At 39.1% G+C, this 17,518-nt stretch overlaps 3 protein-coding genes across 5 annotated transcripts in view; 2 read left to right on the top strand and 1 right to left on the bottom strand.

Annotated features, from left to right (window-relative positions):
• LOC126374356 (peroxisomal leader peptide-processing protease) overlaps positions 1 to 17,518 on the top strand; it is a 133,744-nt gene that overhangs the window by 18,090 nt on the left and 98,136 nt on the right. The gene's annotated exons all lie outside the window — the stretch shown is intronic.
• The window catches only part of LOC126374327 (NF-kappa-B essential modulator), a 149,304-nt gene that overhangs the window by 58,144 nt on the left and 73,642 nt on the right, over positions 1 to 17,518 (top strand). The window lies entirely within an intron of this gene.
• LOC126374497 (CHH-like protein) overlaps positions 1 to 17,518 on the bottom strand; it is a 103,215-nt gene that overhangs the window by 24,044 nt on the left and 61,653 nt on the right. The gene's annotated exons all lie outside the window — the stretch shown is intronic.

Here is a 17,518-nt window from a genome sequence, read left to right as displayed (position 1 = left end):
TGCGCAAATGAAACGACTGATGAATGCGATGGAAGCAAGAGAAGCAAATTCCATACTCTCAGCTTACCCTGGTGGGAAATAAGCGTTACTTTATGTATGTATGTTCTATTATATAGTGTATATAGAGTATAGATGAAAGTTCTCATTTCTATACCTAAGTACAGACAGATGACACACAGCCGCACACACACACACACACACAAACACACACAAACAGACACAGAACACAGAAGACAGACACAGACTGACAGACACACATACACAGTCAGACACACACACAGACAGAGGACAGAGGAGGAGGGGGACAAGTGTGAAAGAAATAATATTTGGAAGCTATTTATGGGTCATCCATTCCACACATTCACATATTTCATATTTGTCCTTAAAATTCCATAAAAGGCAATCTATAGTGAGGATAAACAGCTACCTATTACGTATGTACTGTACTAATTATGTCATTGTCACTTTATAAGTACGTTATCTCAGTGGAGTAACGTGGTGGAGTATGCTTCATGCCCCCTCCAGTTGATTGAGGGGAGGCCTGACTCCAGCAGTTTGACGTATATAGGTTGTTTATGTGCGTAAGTATATACATTATTTATAAAACTGATCAATATTTATCAAGTTTATTAGCAACGCTCATCGATCATCTAAAAATAAATTTGAAATATAATTGAACACGCAGCGCAGGTGATATATGACGTTAGAGTAGACAATGAACCGACAGCAAAAAATATATACTTAAGTATTTATAAATAGAAAAATGTTTAGCAGGTATATCTAAATATATTTAAATATCGCAGACACCGAATACAAGTAACCTTTACTAATCTTTTTGCAAACATTTATAAAAATGATTATTTACATTTTTTAATATTGTTTATAAAGACAAAGTTTTTTTTTATATTAAGCCATGCAGGAGTAGAAATAGCGTTTAAGATATGAAATGAAATGAAACCTTTTTTTTTGTATAAAACAATTAAGTCCATCACTCAACCATACAGGATGTTAGTGTCATCGTAACTAATACTGAGGGGAATGATTCCGCTCATGATTCTGAGTTAATATCAAATGGAATTAAGTAAAGTATTCTGGTTTCGGGGTTTGAACTGGCGCTCCCCGTGTGAGAAGCAAGTCGGTGACGCACAGATCCACAGTGACATCGTGCATATTATGCACTGCATCAACATCTCCCTAGCGTTATCCTATTTTTCACAGGGTCCCCTTACCTAACCTGAAGAATTGACAAATCCGGTTTTTTACAGAAGCGACAGCCTGTCTGACCTTCCAACCCGCGAAGGGAAAACCAGCTCAATATAGGTTAGTTCACATACCTCCGAAATACATTTCTCCGGTATGTGGGTTTCCTCACGATGTTTTCCTGCACCGCTGAGCACGTGATAATCATTTATGATCCAAACACATAACATAAACAGCCTATATACGTCCCACTGCTGGGCACAGGCCTCCCCTCAATTAACCGGAGGGGGTATGGAGCATACTTCACCACGCTGCTCCACTGCGGGTTGGTGGAGGTGTTATTACGGCAATAGCCGGGACCAACTGCTTAACGTGCCCTCAAGCACGGAATCATCTTACTTTTTAGGACAATCAGGTGATTCAAGCCTGAAAAGTCCTTACCAAACAAAGGACAGTCTCACAAAGTGATTTCGACAATGTCCCCATCGGGAATCGAACCCGGACCTCCAGATCGTGAGCCTAACGCTCTAACCACTAGACCACAGAGGCTGATGATCCAAACATGAATTCGAAAATGAAAATGCTAGGATTCGAACGCGACCTCCACTTGAGAGTCAAGCGTTCTACCAACTGGGCTACTACGACTCATAACACGACCCGGATACTCCATACAAAATTCTCATTCCTACCGTGTCACACCCCGGACACTTCATACGAAAAACCTCGTTTTACACAGACACTACACATTGACATTATCGTACTCGCGCATCTATGTGTGTGACGTCTGAGTCTAAACTATGTTCGAGGGGGGGTGAAGTAAACCTACCAAATGGGCTACTACGTTTACTATGCACTATGCGGCATATTATGCATTGCATAACAATATGAAAGTCAAATATACGTATAATATCCTTTTCTTAGCCCAGACTTTATTCATTCTATCATCGCCGTACTACTGCGCACTTTCAGAGCGATTGCGCGCCAAAATTATATACTTAACTAATAATAAATAATTATGTAGGTACACATAGTACGAAAATGTTTAGCGCAAAACGTCTTCAATCCCTATTAGAGTGGGCAAAACCATCTGGTTTTGTATACTGGTGATGTATCGTCGGTTTATTAGTCACCTTTAGGCATTTTTTTTTTGACGTGACTTAGGGAAATCGTCGACCACGCCGGCGGGGTCGGTATCGGGGTCCTGAAGTGTTTGGTGTCGCGAGCTAATTGGCTGCCTCTATGGCTAGAGTAATCGGGTCGTCGGGATCGTATATTATGTCCTTCGGACGCCGATACTTTTCAGTACCGTCCCTAAGCGGAATGTACTCGGAAGCCGCAACTACCAGGGGATTTGGGTGGTGCGGAGCAGAAGCGAAAAAAACGTTTTGTAGCAAATTTGAGCCATTGGGCAATGGTTGGCGGACAACCTTTAGGCAGGTAAGACCAGACTACAAGAAACAACAATTTGAAAAAAGAAGCTGCCAGCGTCGTTACAACGGAAATGTTCCCAAAGTGAGAATGTTGCCGTTGTAAAAAATCTTTAATAGTAAGGACACTGGCTGCTTTTCTTTTTTCAAATTATTCTTTCTTGTATTTTGGTCTTTTCTGCTATTTTTAAAGCTCCATTTACGTATTTTTCTATCTCTATATTAAATACTTTATACTCTATTTCTTTACACTTGTATGATATGACCCCTAGACGCCTTTAACGTGATATCGGTAACAGGAAACATATCCAAAGTGTTTTTTCTTTTGAACCTAGACTCGACTATCAATCAAACAATGATATATATAAAAATAAACTTTTTTGTTTTTAAAGGTAGGTAGGTTAGTGGATGTTACTATAGTAACGCAGTGGTTATATTCTCTTGATTATAGAAATAGGTTACTCGACAACCCAGTCAAATAAGATACTTTTTACGAAACGTCAAAACGAAAGTTTTCCTTAAGTTTGTATGGAAATACTGTTCTGTGACGTCATCAATAAAAGCGGTCAAACGTCGTATTTTTTGTTACTTAATTCATAAATAAAATTCGAAAATAAATCGAATAGTAAAATAAAATTTGTTTTTGATCATTTTAGACTGACTTCTATTTCTACGTTAGCATTTTATAATTTATCTTTGACCCATTAAAATACCATATTGTTAGAATTTTGGTTATGACTTTGGCAACACTAGTTGCCAGTAAAAAAAAACCCAAAAAGAAAAAGAAAATAGAGATTGGCGGGATTTTCCAACTATCACGGTTGCTCTTTATCTTTGCTTAACCAATACCCAAAATACTTAGTCAAGATTTTTACGGCTCTGCAACACGGATTTGCCTAGCAGGTTTTGGTTTAAAAATAGAATTATGTAATAACCTCGAAGAGTCCACTGACACATATGCGTCACTAAATATATAATAATAAAAAAGAAACGAGAAGTATATTTTTGGCCAGGCTTATCTGCCATTCAATCAGCATGTCCAAAGGTTAAAATTAAAATAGTTCTTAATTTAAACTATACATACAGGGTGTTAGTGAGATTGTAACGAAAACTTTGAGGGTGCTTCAGACCATGATTCTGATTTGATATCAAGTGGAGTTTTCTGTCGCAAAAGTATGGAACTGAAAACAATTTTAATGAATACTAAAATTTTCATGACTTTTCCGACAGGAAATTCCACTTGATATCGAGTCAGCATCACGGTCTCAATCATCCCCTTCAGTATTCGTTACGATGTCACTAACACACATACGTACATGTATGGCTACCTGTATGTACTTGTATAGGGAGTAAATTACATCGTGACAAATACTGAGGGGGATGATTCAGCTGATCATTCTGAGTTAATATCAAGTGGAATTTTCCATTGCAAAAGTTTAGAATTGAAAATAATTTAAAAATATAAAAAAGCTCATAAATTTTGCGACGAAAAATTCCACTTGATATTATCTCAGAATCATGGTCTGAATAATCCCCCTTAATATTCGTTACAATGTCACTAACACCCTGTAGTTTTTAGATAAGTAATTTAAAAGTATAATATTAGATTATGCTTTTCGTTAGCAAGCGCATCATGTGACACGGTATCATGTGATGCGGTATCTTTTTTTTTGTGACTTATTGTAGATTTGCCGCAGATGGCATTAACTACTTGGCCGGAAAAATGGAGAGCGCTGAAGGCTCTCACCCGGTACAACATTTAAGACAACAGGCCTGAGGGTGCTCACTTGAGCGCGAACCTCGGCTCAGGGCGTCGTCTGAAAGGAAAAATATTTGAAAGCAAAGCCTCTCCATGCAAAACTTACCAACTCTATAACCCTTGTAAGTAGCTATATTTATTGCGTAATATGTCGACTCTTCTTCTTATCGTGTCGATGGCAAACTAAATAGTATCGGCCCTTAACTTGGCAATAAGTATGGCGCTATCTGCAGCGCTCATCAGATTCTCCTGCGTGCAGGTGTTCGGGCACGCAGGACACGATGTAAGATGTTCCATCGTTTGGGGGAACAGTGCCGCTCTTGCACTTAAGTCCGAGCCATCCGAGAAACCCCACCTGAATTGACCTTACTTCGGCGCACCTGAGTCCGAAGTCTATTTAGAGATTTCCAGGTAAGCCAAGGCAAATCAAGACCTGACTGAGGTCTCTCGGACGGCGAAACAAAAGGTTTAATGTCGACTAAATGTTAATATATGATTCACTTACTATATAAACACAAAGGTGCGCCTACGAGTGGCGTAGAAAAAATATTATCGTTGACTGGCGCCGCTTACTTCTTAGAAGATGATTAGGCATAACTGTGCGATGATTAATCGGGGACTAAAATAGTTATAGGAGTAAAATTATTAGCAGGGTATGGTTGAGAATAGTCTACTTGATTAACCTAGTCAAATGAAATACTTTTTATGAAACGGCTAAGTGAAAGTTTTCTTTGGAGTTTGTATGGAAATACTGTCCTGGGACGTCATCAATTATTATTTTTTTTATTTATTTGATAAACTTTGAGTAGGTATACAGTTTTGACGCATAGCATCGCTAAACCAGGAATGGTTTGTCTCGATGCTAGGTTTCCTGTCATCAATCAATTTATACAACGTTCAAAAACATTATATACATCAAGAACAATTAAAGTACAGAACATAATAAAATAAAAATAATGTTGTGGGTAGTAGGATATTGCAGCTCACCCGGTAGACATGGCAGTACATCGCTCTTACCTATGTGTGTACCGTATGTCCCTCCCCGATACTCCAAACAATACACCAGTCGTACATGTATTACGCATTGGCAACTTTAAAATCAAACACAGACTTGGAAGCGGCGAAAGCCGCCTACTACGCTTACGCCTATGCTTGGATGCTATACGGAGTAGTTCTTTGGGGCCATAGCACCGACGCCCACAATATCTTTGTCCTTCAAAAAAAGTGCTTAAGAATTCTATTAAATTTGAAACCTCGAACTAGCTGTCGACCGTATTTTAAGCAACAAGAAATGTTAACTTTTCCCTGCATTTATATATTGGAAATGGCAAAATATGTAAAAAATAACATTGACCAATTCACCTTTTACAGTAGTTTAAGACGTAACGATACAATAGTACCCCCACCGGTAAGAATGACCTTGTATCGAAATAGTCCACATTATCGGGCTACAATAATCTACAATAAAATACCTAAACATATTAGGGCCGAACCCAAAACAACACAATTTATAAGCAAATTTAAAAAAATATTAGCTACTAAAGGTTACTATACTGTAAATGAGTACTTAGATGAAAGATTTTAATAGATATAAAAATATAATTATGTGAATTTATTAAATGTCGTCAATCTTATTTAATTTTAAATTCTAGGTTTTGAAGTATAATGTAAATTGAATTGAATTTAATATAATGTCATGATTTTTAAACAAATTAAAAATACGTTTGCATAATAATAGATAAATTGACATAAATAAAATAGTAATAAATTAAATTATGAATAACTATTTAGTTATTTGAAAAACGCGAATTCTGCAATCCCATCTAGCTAGTTATTTTTACTGTAAAAACCAAATTATGATTGTAAACTTGTTATTTTTATTTTAATGCATGTCCGAGTCCAACTTATTTTTTATAACATATTGCAATGCCCTAGTAACAGGGTTCATGTACTGTTCCACCTATGTAAAACATAGTATTTAAGATCTGTATAAGTATTGTATATGATGGCAATAAATAAATAAATAAATAAATAAATATTAAAGCGGTCAAATGTCGTAAAATTCGAAAATAAGTCGAAAAGTAATATGAGGTTGATTTTTGATCATCTTAGACTGGCTTCTATTTCTAGATAAGCATTTTATGATTAATCTTTGAGCCAGACAAATACCCTATTTAAATGTTCTATGTTCTGTCCTAAAATTTTAACACACCAGAGCCCCAGCAATATTCGTATTTGATATTCCGCGCTTAATTTTATATGCGCAATATTGCTTTTTTAAGCCTACAGGAGATTATCTAAGTATAAAAACCAAATTGAAGCTATTAATTTAAAAAAAACAATATTGCTATTTGACATCTGTTTGTATTGCGCACTTACTTTTATATGCACAAGTGTCAAATTGCAATATGGAGTTTTTAGATGAATTGCTTCCATGTGGCCTTTTTAACCCCCCTGTTCAGAATGCAGTGGAAGCTGATGAATAGAGGTAGATTGGCCATGTCCTTAGAAGACGTGGTATTCACACACCTTGATTTTGTACCTAACAATATCTGTTATTTTAGTAGGTACCTACTTTTCGGATTCTTCCCGTATATTTTATTCCATTTAATTAATTAAATAGTTAATGAAGACACAAACTCGTGTAAGCTAACATTGTTACATGCAGACAATGTTACAGACACACAATCCGTTCATTATTCATGTCGCAATTTGTAATTTATTATGTGTCAACCACCTGTTGTTGTTAGTAGGTATATAAGCTATCACTAGGCGGAACGACCGACAAAATATACGATCCCGAACAGTGGCAGCCCTAGGGCGGTGCGAGGTGTGCCACCGCACCGGGCGCCGAAATTGCGCCAAAATCAACCAAGACTGGTTGATTCAGAGCTTGATTCTGAGTTGCAGCATGGAACTACTGAATGAAACTGTACGAAATACTGAGGGGGATGATTCAGATTATTCTGAGTTAATATCAAGTGGAATTTTCAGTCGCAAAACTATGGAACTGAAAATAATTTAAAACAAAACACAAAAATTACATAAATTTTTGGATGGGAATCATTCCCATCAGTATTCGTTACGATGTCACTAACCAGTGGCGGCCCTAGGGCGGTGCGAGTTGAAATAGGGGTGGGGGGACATCAACCTCATCAACCAAGACTGGTCCACCCTGTCCGCAAACTAACTTCATCGGGTTAGATTGCGGCCACATAAAACTCATACCGGGTGGCCGTAAACAACAATTTTAAGAGATTTAAATAGGTAAATTTTGATGGACGTAAATTTATCAAAAAACTTGTATTTACAGCGACCACTCTGAGGTTTCGTACCACCTAAATATTTTGCCGCCACTAATCCCGACGACCCGATTACTCTAGCCATATAGGCGGCCAATCAGCTCGCGAAAACAAACACTTCAGGAACCCGCTACCGACTCCAACGCGTGGCGAAATTTTCCCTCTTTTAGCGATTGTCGCTATCGCCCAGGGTCGGTTCTTTCAAGTATAATCCTCTTAGATGACGATCAACTGGGCACCTTCAGGCCTGTTGTCTTAAATTTCGTACAGGATGAGAGCCCTCAGCGCTCGTCAAATGACGAGAATGATGACCAAATGGTCTGCCAAGTAGTTAATGCCATCTAAGACATGATTACAATATATGTCACGTCAAAATGCAATGCCCTAACCAAACTTGGGCTCACATAGTGTATAGTTATGTCATATAGACCCAACTGCTGGACCACTAACTGAAAATTATGTTAAATATCCTTCTTGAGCCATCGGTACGGCAATGCAGGACGGAAGGGGCGCGTCACAGAGGCTGTAACCTGACATAGGGAAGCAGTAACTGTCAGTACAATTCAGAAGCGGGGGACAGGAGTCCTAGAACGGCTTGAAATAGACTACTCTGGGCGCCATCCCACTCGCGTCAGACAGAGTACTGCGGGGCAGAAGGCAAGAAGGAAACTACTGCCCTATTTTTCCCTAAAAAGTAGCATGGAGCATTCTACACCGACAAGAGCGTGGCTCTTAAATTAGTGATGATGATGATCCTTCTTGAATCTTCCTACCACGCGTAAGTACTTTATACGTGTGAATGAAAAGACTTTATTATAATTTGATAAGAGCACGGGTTGGCTTGGTGCCAAACTGTGAGTAAATTCAGGGTTCATTCGACAATAAAAACAGCTAATGTTCCCCGCCAGACTATGTTGACAAGTTTACTTACTGCCCAGACGATTTGGTAGCGATACCAAAAAAAAGATGAGCCAAGCGCGTGTCGGGAGAAGTGTTGTGATCTTCCGATGTTAGACTAACAACATAGAATAAGGAATAATAATACGTATAGCAGGAACTGTCAGTACTATTCAGAGACGGAGGACAGGAGTTCTAGTACGACTTTGTAATAGACTACTCTGGGCGCCATCCCACTTGCGTCAGACAGAGTACTGCGGGGCGGAAAGCAAGAGGGAAACCACTGCCCTATTTTTCCCTAAAAAAGTAACATGGAGAATGCTACACCGACAAGAGCGTGGCTCTTAGCTTAGTGATGATGACAACGTATAAAACGGCAACTCTCCGCTCACCGCGTATTAAGTACCTACATGGGGCTTAAACATATCGGAGTGGTTGTATTAATACACCTGCCTACCCTTTCAGGGATACAGTTGAGAAGTGAAAAGCTATGTTATGTTATCACGTTATGCGACGTATAAAAACAATCACACTTTTCTGCGTCTTTGAGTATTTTGTTGGAACTGCAGAATCCTAAAAAGAAAATGAACGCGTTATTAACCTTTTCTAAGGCCAGTTGCAATTGAGTTGTTATAGAGTGACCATGACAGCGCCGGAAATAATAAATTTGATTTTATTTCACACAAAATATAATCTTTTTGACATTTTAAAAACAAAACGGGAAATGAAGAAAAAGTCTCTTTTTTGCATGTGTCCTCGTAAAAATAATAGATGGGAGATGGGTTGATCATCTGTCACCGTATTGTCACAAACACATAACCCTCCTTTTTGTTTCGCCGTCGGGAAAAGAGAGGTCGCAAATGGCCTTCTGATTACTTGGGACTACGCATTTGGGATCATACCCGGGAAATGTGTTTTCGGAGGTATGTGACCTAAGCTGTATTGGGCTGGTGTTCCCTCCAGGTTGGAAGGTCAGCCAGGCAGTCGCTTCTATAAGAAGCCGGACCTGATATAGCATCATGTTAGGTAAGCGGACCCCGTGAAAAAACAGGATAGCGCCAGGGAGATGATTATTATTACTGCGTATGGCAGACAAAAAATAAAAATATCCTGCGTGGATCAAATATCCAGCTTAAGCTCCCTTAACCAAGGAGGGAGATATGTGTTAGGGACACGGAATAGACGAAAGAGGATGGAAAGACCCTAACGCGCATTTTGCATGAGAACCGCTGTAGCCAGTTAAACCTCGGTCTCTTTTACTACTACTCCTGCCAGATAACTACGACAGCTCTACTGCTTCTCAATTTCCATAGCCACTTTACCGGCAGTGTATATTTTACTAGCGACCCGCCTCGGCTTCGCTCGGGTGCAATGCTGAGGAAAAAATAAAATTATTTACGACATCGCATTAAAAACCTCAAAAATATATATTTCTCCACTATTTAATGGATGTTATTATAGATATAAACCTTCCTCTTGAATCACTCTTTCTATTGAAAAAAACCGCATCAAAATCCGTTGCGTAGTTTTAAAGATTTAAGCGTACATAGGGATATAGGGACAGAAAATAATGTTTTATACTATGTAGTGATATAAAGTACTGCAACTTTTTCTTTATTTTTCATAAGACACTGCATACAAAAGTGTTTTTTTGATAAATAGCCGATCATACTTCAGGATTTTAGCTTTCCTTTGATTAGGAGGGGTCTCCTTGCATGATCGATATTAGATTTTTGCCATGCAAGTTATAATGCACAAGACGACCTTTTAATATGTATATCGCGGAGCTCCGTGGGTCGTAAAGTTTGCGGACGAGTGGAGTGCAAAGATGAAGTATGAACTATTTGCTCATGCTTATATGGGTTCCGTCGGAGGGCACGTTAAGCCGTTGGTCCCGGCTATTAGCCGTAAAAACACCTCCACCAACCCGCATTGGAGCAGCGTGGTGGAGTATGCTCCATACCGCCTCCGGTTGATTGAGGGGAGGCCTGTGCCCAGCAGTGGGACGTATATAGGCAGTTTATGTTTATGTTATGTTTATATGGCGCGCGAAACGCGCTCACTTGGTCCTATAAATTATTTCTTCTATTCCGTGGTTAGGTATTGAGCGTGAGTTTTCTGTTTACTTATAAAACGGTCAGACAGGAAAAACCATTGCAAAGGCGCAAACGCAAGTCGTCGGTAATAAAAAATAAAACTTGTCTCGTCTGGTTTGAATGAAAAAGTGTTTAAATTTAGTATGCGCATGAGTGTATGTGTGGCTCGCGAGACGGCGCGGTCCGTCGGTCACCTCCATCACCCGACATTATGTCTCAGTTGCCAGACTTTACATAAATATTACACATACATACATATCATAATACACACAAACACGAATCAATTGCAAATAATGTTATTTTACATACATACATAACGACTACTGATATCACGACTCACGCCTATTTCCCACCGGTGTAAGCAGGGAATATGGAATTCCATTTGCTTCGATCCTGACACACTTCTCTTGCTTCCTCCACATTCATCAATCGCTTCATACACGCACGCCGGTTCAGAGTAGACCGTACTAAACCTTTTCTAGAACATCTCCAATTTGGTCAATGTATGTCTTCTAGGTCTTCCTCTGCCAGCCCTACCACTAACCTTCGCTATGTATACTGCTATCTATAATATTATTCTATCGGGTACGTGGGTTTCCTCACGATGTTTTCCTTCACCGCCGAGTATGTGATAAACATTTATGATCCGTATATGAATTCGAAAAACAATTTCGAAAATCATAGGTTTAGGCCCGTGTTGGATTCGAACCTGCGTCCTTACAGTGACAGTCAAGCGTACTTCCAACTAAGCTACCAAAACTCAAGTAAGTACCTAGCTCAAGTGAGCACCAGTAACTCCGCAAGTCATCATTCCTCAATTTCAGGATTTGCCTACAGTTCTAACTTCATAAATAGGCTACTTGACAACCTAGTCAAATGTGATACTTTTTCCGAATGTCAAAACGAAAGTTTTCTTTGAAGTTTGTATGGAAATACTGTCCTGTGACGTCATCAATAAAAGCGGTCAAACGTCGTACTCATTGTTACTTAATTCATAAATAAAATTCGAAAATAAATCGAAAAGTAACATGGTATTGATTTTTGATCATCTTAGACTGGCTTCTATTTCTAGATGAGCATTTTATAATTTATCTTTGACCCAGTCAAATACCCTGCAGTTACGGGAACTCCTTAAATCACGAAAGAGTTGAGAAATCATTTTGGCAAGTCTGCCCAATGCCCAAGTGTGTTCCCCTCCATGAATCTGTCTTCCTTGACGTCATTCGTTGGCACAAGTCTCAAGTCGAAGGTGACTCTCTCTGTTTCCGATTCCAATAAACCTTTCGTCTTTAATCTTGCGTCTTGTTACGACTATAGCTCGACCGCTTTAATTTTGAAATGATTCAGAATTATAAAAGAGTAGCTTTCGGCCGCGGTTTCCCTCGTTTTAAATAAAGGTTTTATTACTCTATTAGTTTTTGGCCCGCGTTGACTTTGGTTATCGCGCAGGGTACGTTTTGTCCACGCCCTTTTCATCCCTTTAAAGGGTGATTTTTGACATAAAAACTATCCTATGTACTTACGTAGGTTTCAAACTATCTTCATTCCAAATTTTATGTAAATCGATTTATCGGTTTAAGTGTGAAGACAGACAGAGTTACATCGGTATTTGTAATATTAATGTGGATTTCCTTTTCTGTAGATACGAGTGTGGGAAAAATTGTTGGGTTGAGTATTTATGGCATTTTATTTATCTATTCATTAACGGATCACTTACAGCTATGTACATTATAACATTTAGTTAGGACATAATTAAACAAAGTAAAACAGTACTTATGTGTAAGCCAATTACAAGTGAACACAACATTCATCATATAAAATCAACATCTAGTATGTTGAGGCTAACTTCTCAGCAGCTAAAATCTCACTATTAATAACATTTATATATCATATTTTATTTTATTTATTTATTTATTATGGACAACTTACAAGCTACACTCTGCACATGCAGTTACAGACAATAAAAAAAAGATTAAGAGCTAGCTCAATTACAAGTAGTCACAGCATGCACAATCAAGTGAACAAGAAAATCAAGATATAAACTATATTAAAAAATAAAAAATAGACATAATTTAACAAAAAGCAGCCAGTGCAATATTTTTATATGCATTTAAGGGCATAGTAATGTCAAGATCATGATATCTTGACATATTATTGACTAGTTGGTACAAAAACAAACAAACTATACTAAAACTAATTTTTAATGGAGATAGTGTCTTTTCGTTTTATTGGAGATTTTCTCGTACGCATAACAAATCTATTATTTACGATTAAGACTGGTGCCATCGACCATATTCACACATTGCTAGGCATATGCTCCGCACGCTGTTCGCCGCACGCTTTGCTATGTGTAATGCGTGCGTGCATAGCATATGCTTCGTACGGTCACGAGCATAATATGTATACACTTTGGTACCATGTCACATTAACTTTTTTGACAAATTGAACTGTAAGTGTCACTAAATGTCAAATATGTTAGTGCGACAGAGTCCTAAAGTGGGTACATTATATCATGACTACACAGTATGAAGGTTTGTATGTAACTGCTTTTAGTCAGACAGACAGAGTTACTTTCGTATTTATGAACAGCAATAAGCATATCAACAGATAGGAAAAGTCGAGTTGAACGACATTATGTGTATTTCTATCTCTAAAAGTTGTGAAGATTTTAAATGGTTTCTGCGAGGGGTTTTGGCAAGATTTGAGCAAATTAATTACGTCTCTGTTTGAGGTATATAGAACACTTATTCCGGTTTTATTCGTTTATGAGGAGGAAAATGAACGAAGTAAAGTGAAGGTAACACTGGTCCCCTGGTTTACTGGCTTGCTTCCCAATTGGGGAGCGCCACTTCGAACCCCGGTGGCGGACCTGCCTGAGTTATTAATTTATCTTAAGTGCAGTTTTCAATAAATAAATGAAGCTCATATGTCGGTGCGGCGCGGAAAGAAAGAAAGAAAGAAACATTTATTACTTCCGGACACCACAGACACAGACAAAAAGGGTTCTTTTATAAGTAGTATTCTTCTTCTATCATGTGGGTTGTGTGGTGGTTTATCACAACCTCATCAACCCTGGTGTCAGGGTTACTATTGAGCCGCCAAAGGCCCCTGACATGGCTTATTTAACGACTACTTATTTATATCATACATACATATATAAACAGCCTATATACGTCCCACTGCTGGGCACAGGCCTCCCCTCAATCAACTGGAGGGGGTATGGCGAGCATACTCCACCACGCTGCTCCACTGCGGGTTGGTGGAGGTGTTTTTGCGGCTAATAGCCGGAACCGGCTTAACGTGCCCGTACTTTTTCGGACAATCAGGTGATTCAAGCCTGAAAAGTCCTTACCAAACAAAGGTGAGTCTCACAAAGTGATTTCGACAATGTCCCCATCGGGAATCGAATCCGGACCTCCAAATCGTGAGCCTAACGCTCTAACCACTAGACCACGGAGGCTGTTACTTATATTTGTAAGAAGTAACCGGGACCAACGGCTTCATGTGCCATCTGAAGCCGGGAAACATTGACAGTCTAACCTAATAATCACTACATGCGTGAATTTACATGTGTTAGCACGTCAAATATAACACTATATCGTCGTATGAACTTGATGCTAAGTGTGGATAAGTGGTCAGAGTACTTGCGTATATTTTTAGCGCGTCTCTTATTTCCCGCGATTTACTATCGCCTTAGGAATACAATCTTATAAGTCTGGGTTAAATGACTATTAATAACGAGAGGGACGTCTGTGTTGGTACAGGCGAATAGGGTGTTAGTGACATCGTAACGAAAACTTTACATTTTTTTTCCTTTTTATTCAGAGATAGATTCTGAGTTGCAGTATGGAACTGCTGAACGGGTGTTAGTGACATCGTAACGAAAACTTTACATACATACATAACATAAATAGCCTATTACGTCCCACTGCTGGGCACAGGCCTCCTCTCAGTCAACCGGAGAGGGTATGGAGCATACTCCACCACGCTGCTCCACTGCGGGTTGGTGGAGGTGTTTTTACGGCTAATAGCCGGGACCAACGGCTTAACGTGCCCTCCGAAGCACGGAATCAACTTACTTTTTCGGACAATCAGGTGATTCAAGCCTGAAAAGTCCTTACCAAACATAGGATAGTCTCACAAAGTGATTTCGACAATGTCCCCATCGGGAATCGAACCCGGACCTCCAGATCGTGAGCCTAACGCTCTTACCACTAGACCACAGAGGCTGTTAAAAACTTTACTTTACTTTTTTTATTCAGAGCTAGATTCTGAGTTGCAGTATGGACCTGCTGAACGAAACAGTACGAAATACTGAGGGGGATGATTCAGGTTATTATTCTGAGTTAATATCAAAAGGAATTTTCTGTCGCAAAACTATGGAACTGCAAATAATTTAAAAATAAAGGAGGATGATTCAGATCATTATTCTCAGTTAATATCAAGTGGAATTTTCTGTCGCCAAACTATGGAACTGAAAATAATTTAAAAAAAAAAATACAAAAATTACTTACTTACTTAAATTTTTGGATGGGAAATTCCACTTTATATTAACTCAGGATCATGGTCTGAATCATCCCCATCAGTATTCGTTACGATGTCACTAACCAGTGACGGCCTTAGGGCGGTGCAAGGTGTGCCAGCGACCAAGACTGTCCACTTTGGCCGCACTAACTTCTTCGGGTTAGATTTCGGCCACATAAAACTCACACCAGGTGGCCGTAAACAAAATTTTTAAAAGATTTAAACAGGTAAGTAGGACTTACGATGACCAAATTGGAGATGTCCTTAGAAAAGGTTCAATACGATCTACTCTGAAACGGCGTGCGTGTATGAAACGATTAATGAATGTGGAGGAAGCAAGAGAAGTGTGTCAGGATCGAAGCAAATGGAATTCTATAGTCTCTGCTTACCCCGGTGGGTAATAGGCGTGAGTTTATGTATGTATGTTAAATAGGTAAATTTCGGTGGCCGTAAACTAATCGAAACATTTTGTATTTTAAGGGACTGAGGGTTGTCACTATGGGGTCTTGCACCTGCTAAATATTTTGCAGGGCCACTGTCACTAACACCCTGTATCTATGAATGTTCTACTAAGGTAACCTTCGCAAAAGCTGTAAGACTCTGACCATCGCAGACCGAGCGACTATCGAATGTCTTGTGACCTAAATTCCCGTCTCAAGTAGCGGCGACATGACGTCTGACGAACCACACTACTCTGTACGGTCACGAGCATTAATATGTATACACTTTGGTACCATGTCACATTAACTTTTTTGACAAATTGAACTGTAAGTCTCACTAAATGTCAAATATGTTATTGCGACAGAGTCCTAAATTGGGTACATTATATTGCTCATGACTGTACCTAATCTATGTTATCTCTAACTACTTACTTACTTATTATAATGTTTTTTTAATCTTTTCTTTTAACGTGTGAGTTGTGAGGTGGATTACCAACATGAGTAATAAAAAAATATCACAAAAATCGAAACAAAATACAACTTACTGAAACTAGTGACAAGTGGATTTTCCTATCGGAATATTCATGAAAATCTTAGTGTTTTTTTTTTAACTATTTTCCGTTGCATACTTTTGCGACGGAAAATTCCACTTGGATGGATATCAACTGAATCATGGCCTGAATCATCCCTCAAGTTACGATGTCACTAACACCCTGTATAAAGTTACAGTTTACATAAACATATCATAAACTCACGCCTATTTCCCACCGGGGTAAGCAGATACTATGGAATTCCACGTGCTTCGATTGTTGTATTGCATTATTGAGTTAATTTATGTTAAGTCCAGTTTTCACTAACACAGTTGGCTCGACCATTACAGACGGCGACAAAGCTCACCATCTATCACGTTGGTCTAACAGAAATGTCGGTAAGGTGTGGGTACTTAGTTCATCTTGCGATGGATGTGTCTGCCTAGCCTAATTGGGAATAGAGTGAGCCTATGTTCTTCTTCTTCTATCGTGTGGGTTGTGAGGTGGATTACCAACCCCATCAACCCTGGTGTCAGGGTCATTATTGAGCCGCCAAAGGCCCCTGACATGGCTCATGTAACGACTACATTCTTACATCAGTAAGTAGTAACCGGGACCAAAACGGCTTAACGTGCCTTCCGCAGCACGGATCATTTTACTTTCGGATAATCTGGTGATCAGCCAGCAATGTCCTAACCAAACTAGGGACCACAAAGTCATTGTTGTGATATGTCCCCACCGGGAATCGAACCCGGGACCTCCGGATCGTGAGCCTAACGCTCAACCACTGGACCACGGAGGTCGTTTTAGCTTATGTTAAGTTAATACCTCAAACTCATGCCCGTAATCCGTAATGGGGTTGGTAGAGCCACAAGTCATCAAGGAAACCTTACGAAGTCTAGGATGGGTATAATAATTATATCATGAACATGGCAAGGGCAAGGGATCATATGGCCCATGGCGTTAGTCCATCATGATATTAGAAATGACACATTCTCTCTGTCGGATTTTACGACATGCTCGGGAAATTGCTTTTTATTCGCTTCTAGAACAACATAGAAGCTCTTAACAACTATTTAGTATAAATAAATAGGTGTATATAAGTACTTTTATCAAATAAATTGTAATACCAAATGAGTACCTAGTGTCTAGTGTTTGAATTTGAAATGTAAATTATAGCGTAATACAGTATTTAGTTCAACACTTTGAATACAAAGTTCCGTAGTGTCAATAAAGTGTGGCTTGCGTTGCGTACGCCGCGTTTTAGATTTTCCCCGCGCGTATGTGTGCGTGATCTTGCGCATGTGTGTGCGCGTGTGTGGTTGTACGTGTGCAAGTGTGTG

Source organism: Pectinophora gossypiella, chromosome 17 (genome assembly GCF_024362695.1).
Source record: "Pectinophora gossypiella chromosome 17, ilPecGoss1.1, whole genome shotgun sequence".
NCBI lineage: Eukaryota > Metazoa > Arthropoda > Insecta > Lepidoptera > Gelechiidae > Pectinophora > Pectinophora gossypiella.
The sequence above is the reverse complement of the archived record's forward strand: the minus strand, read 5'-3'. Positions and strand labels throughout refer to the sequence as shown.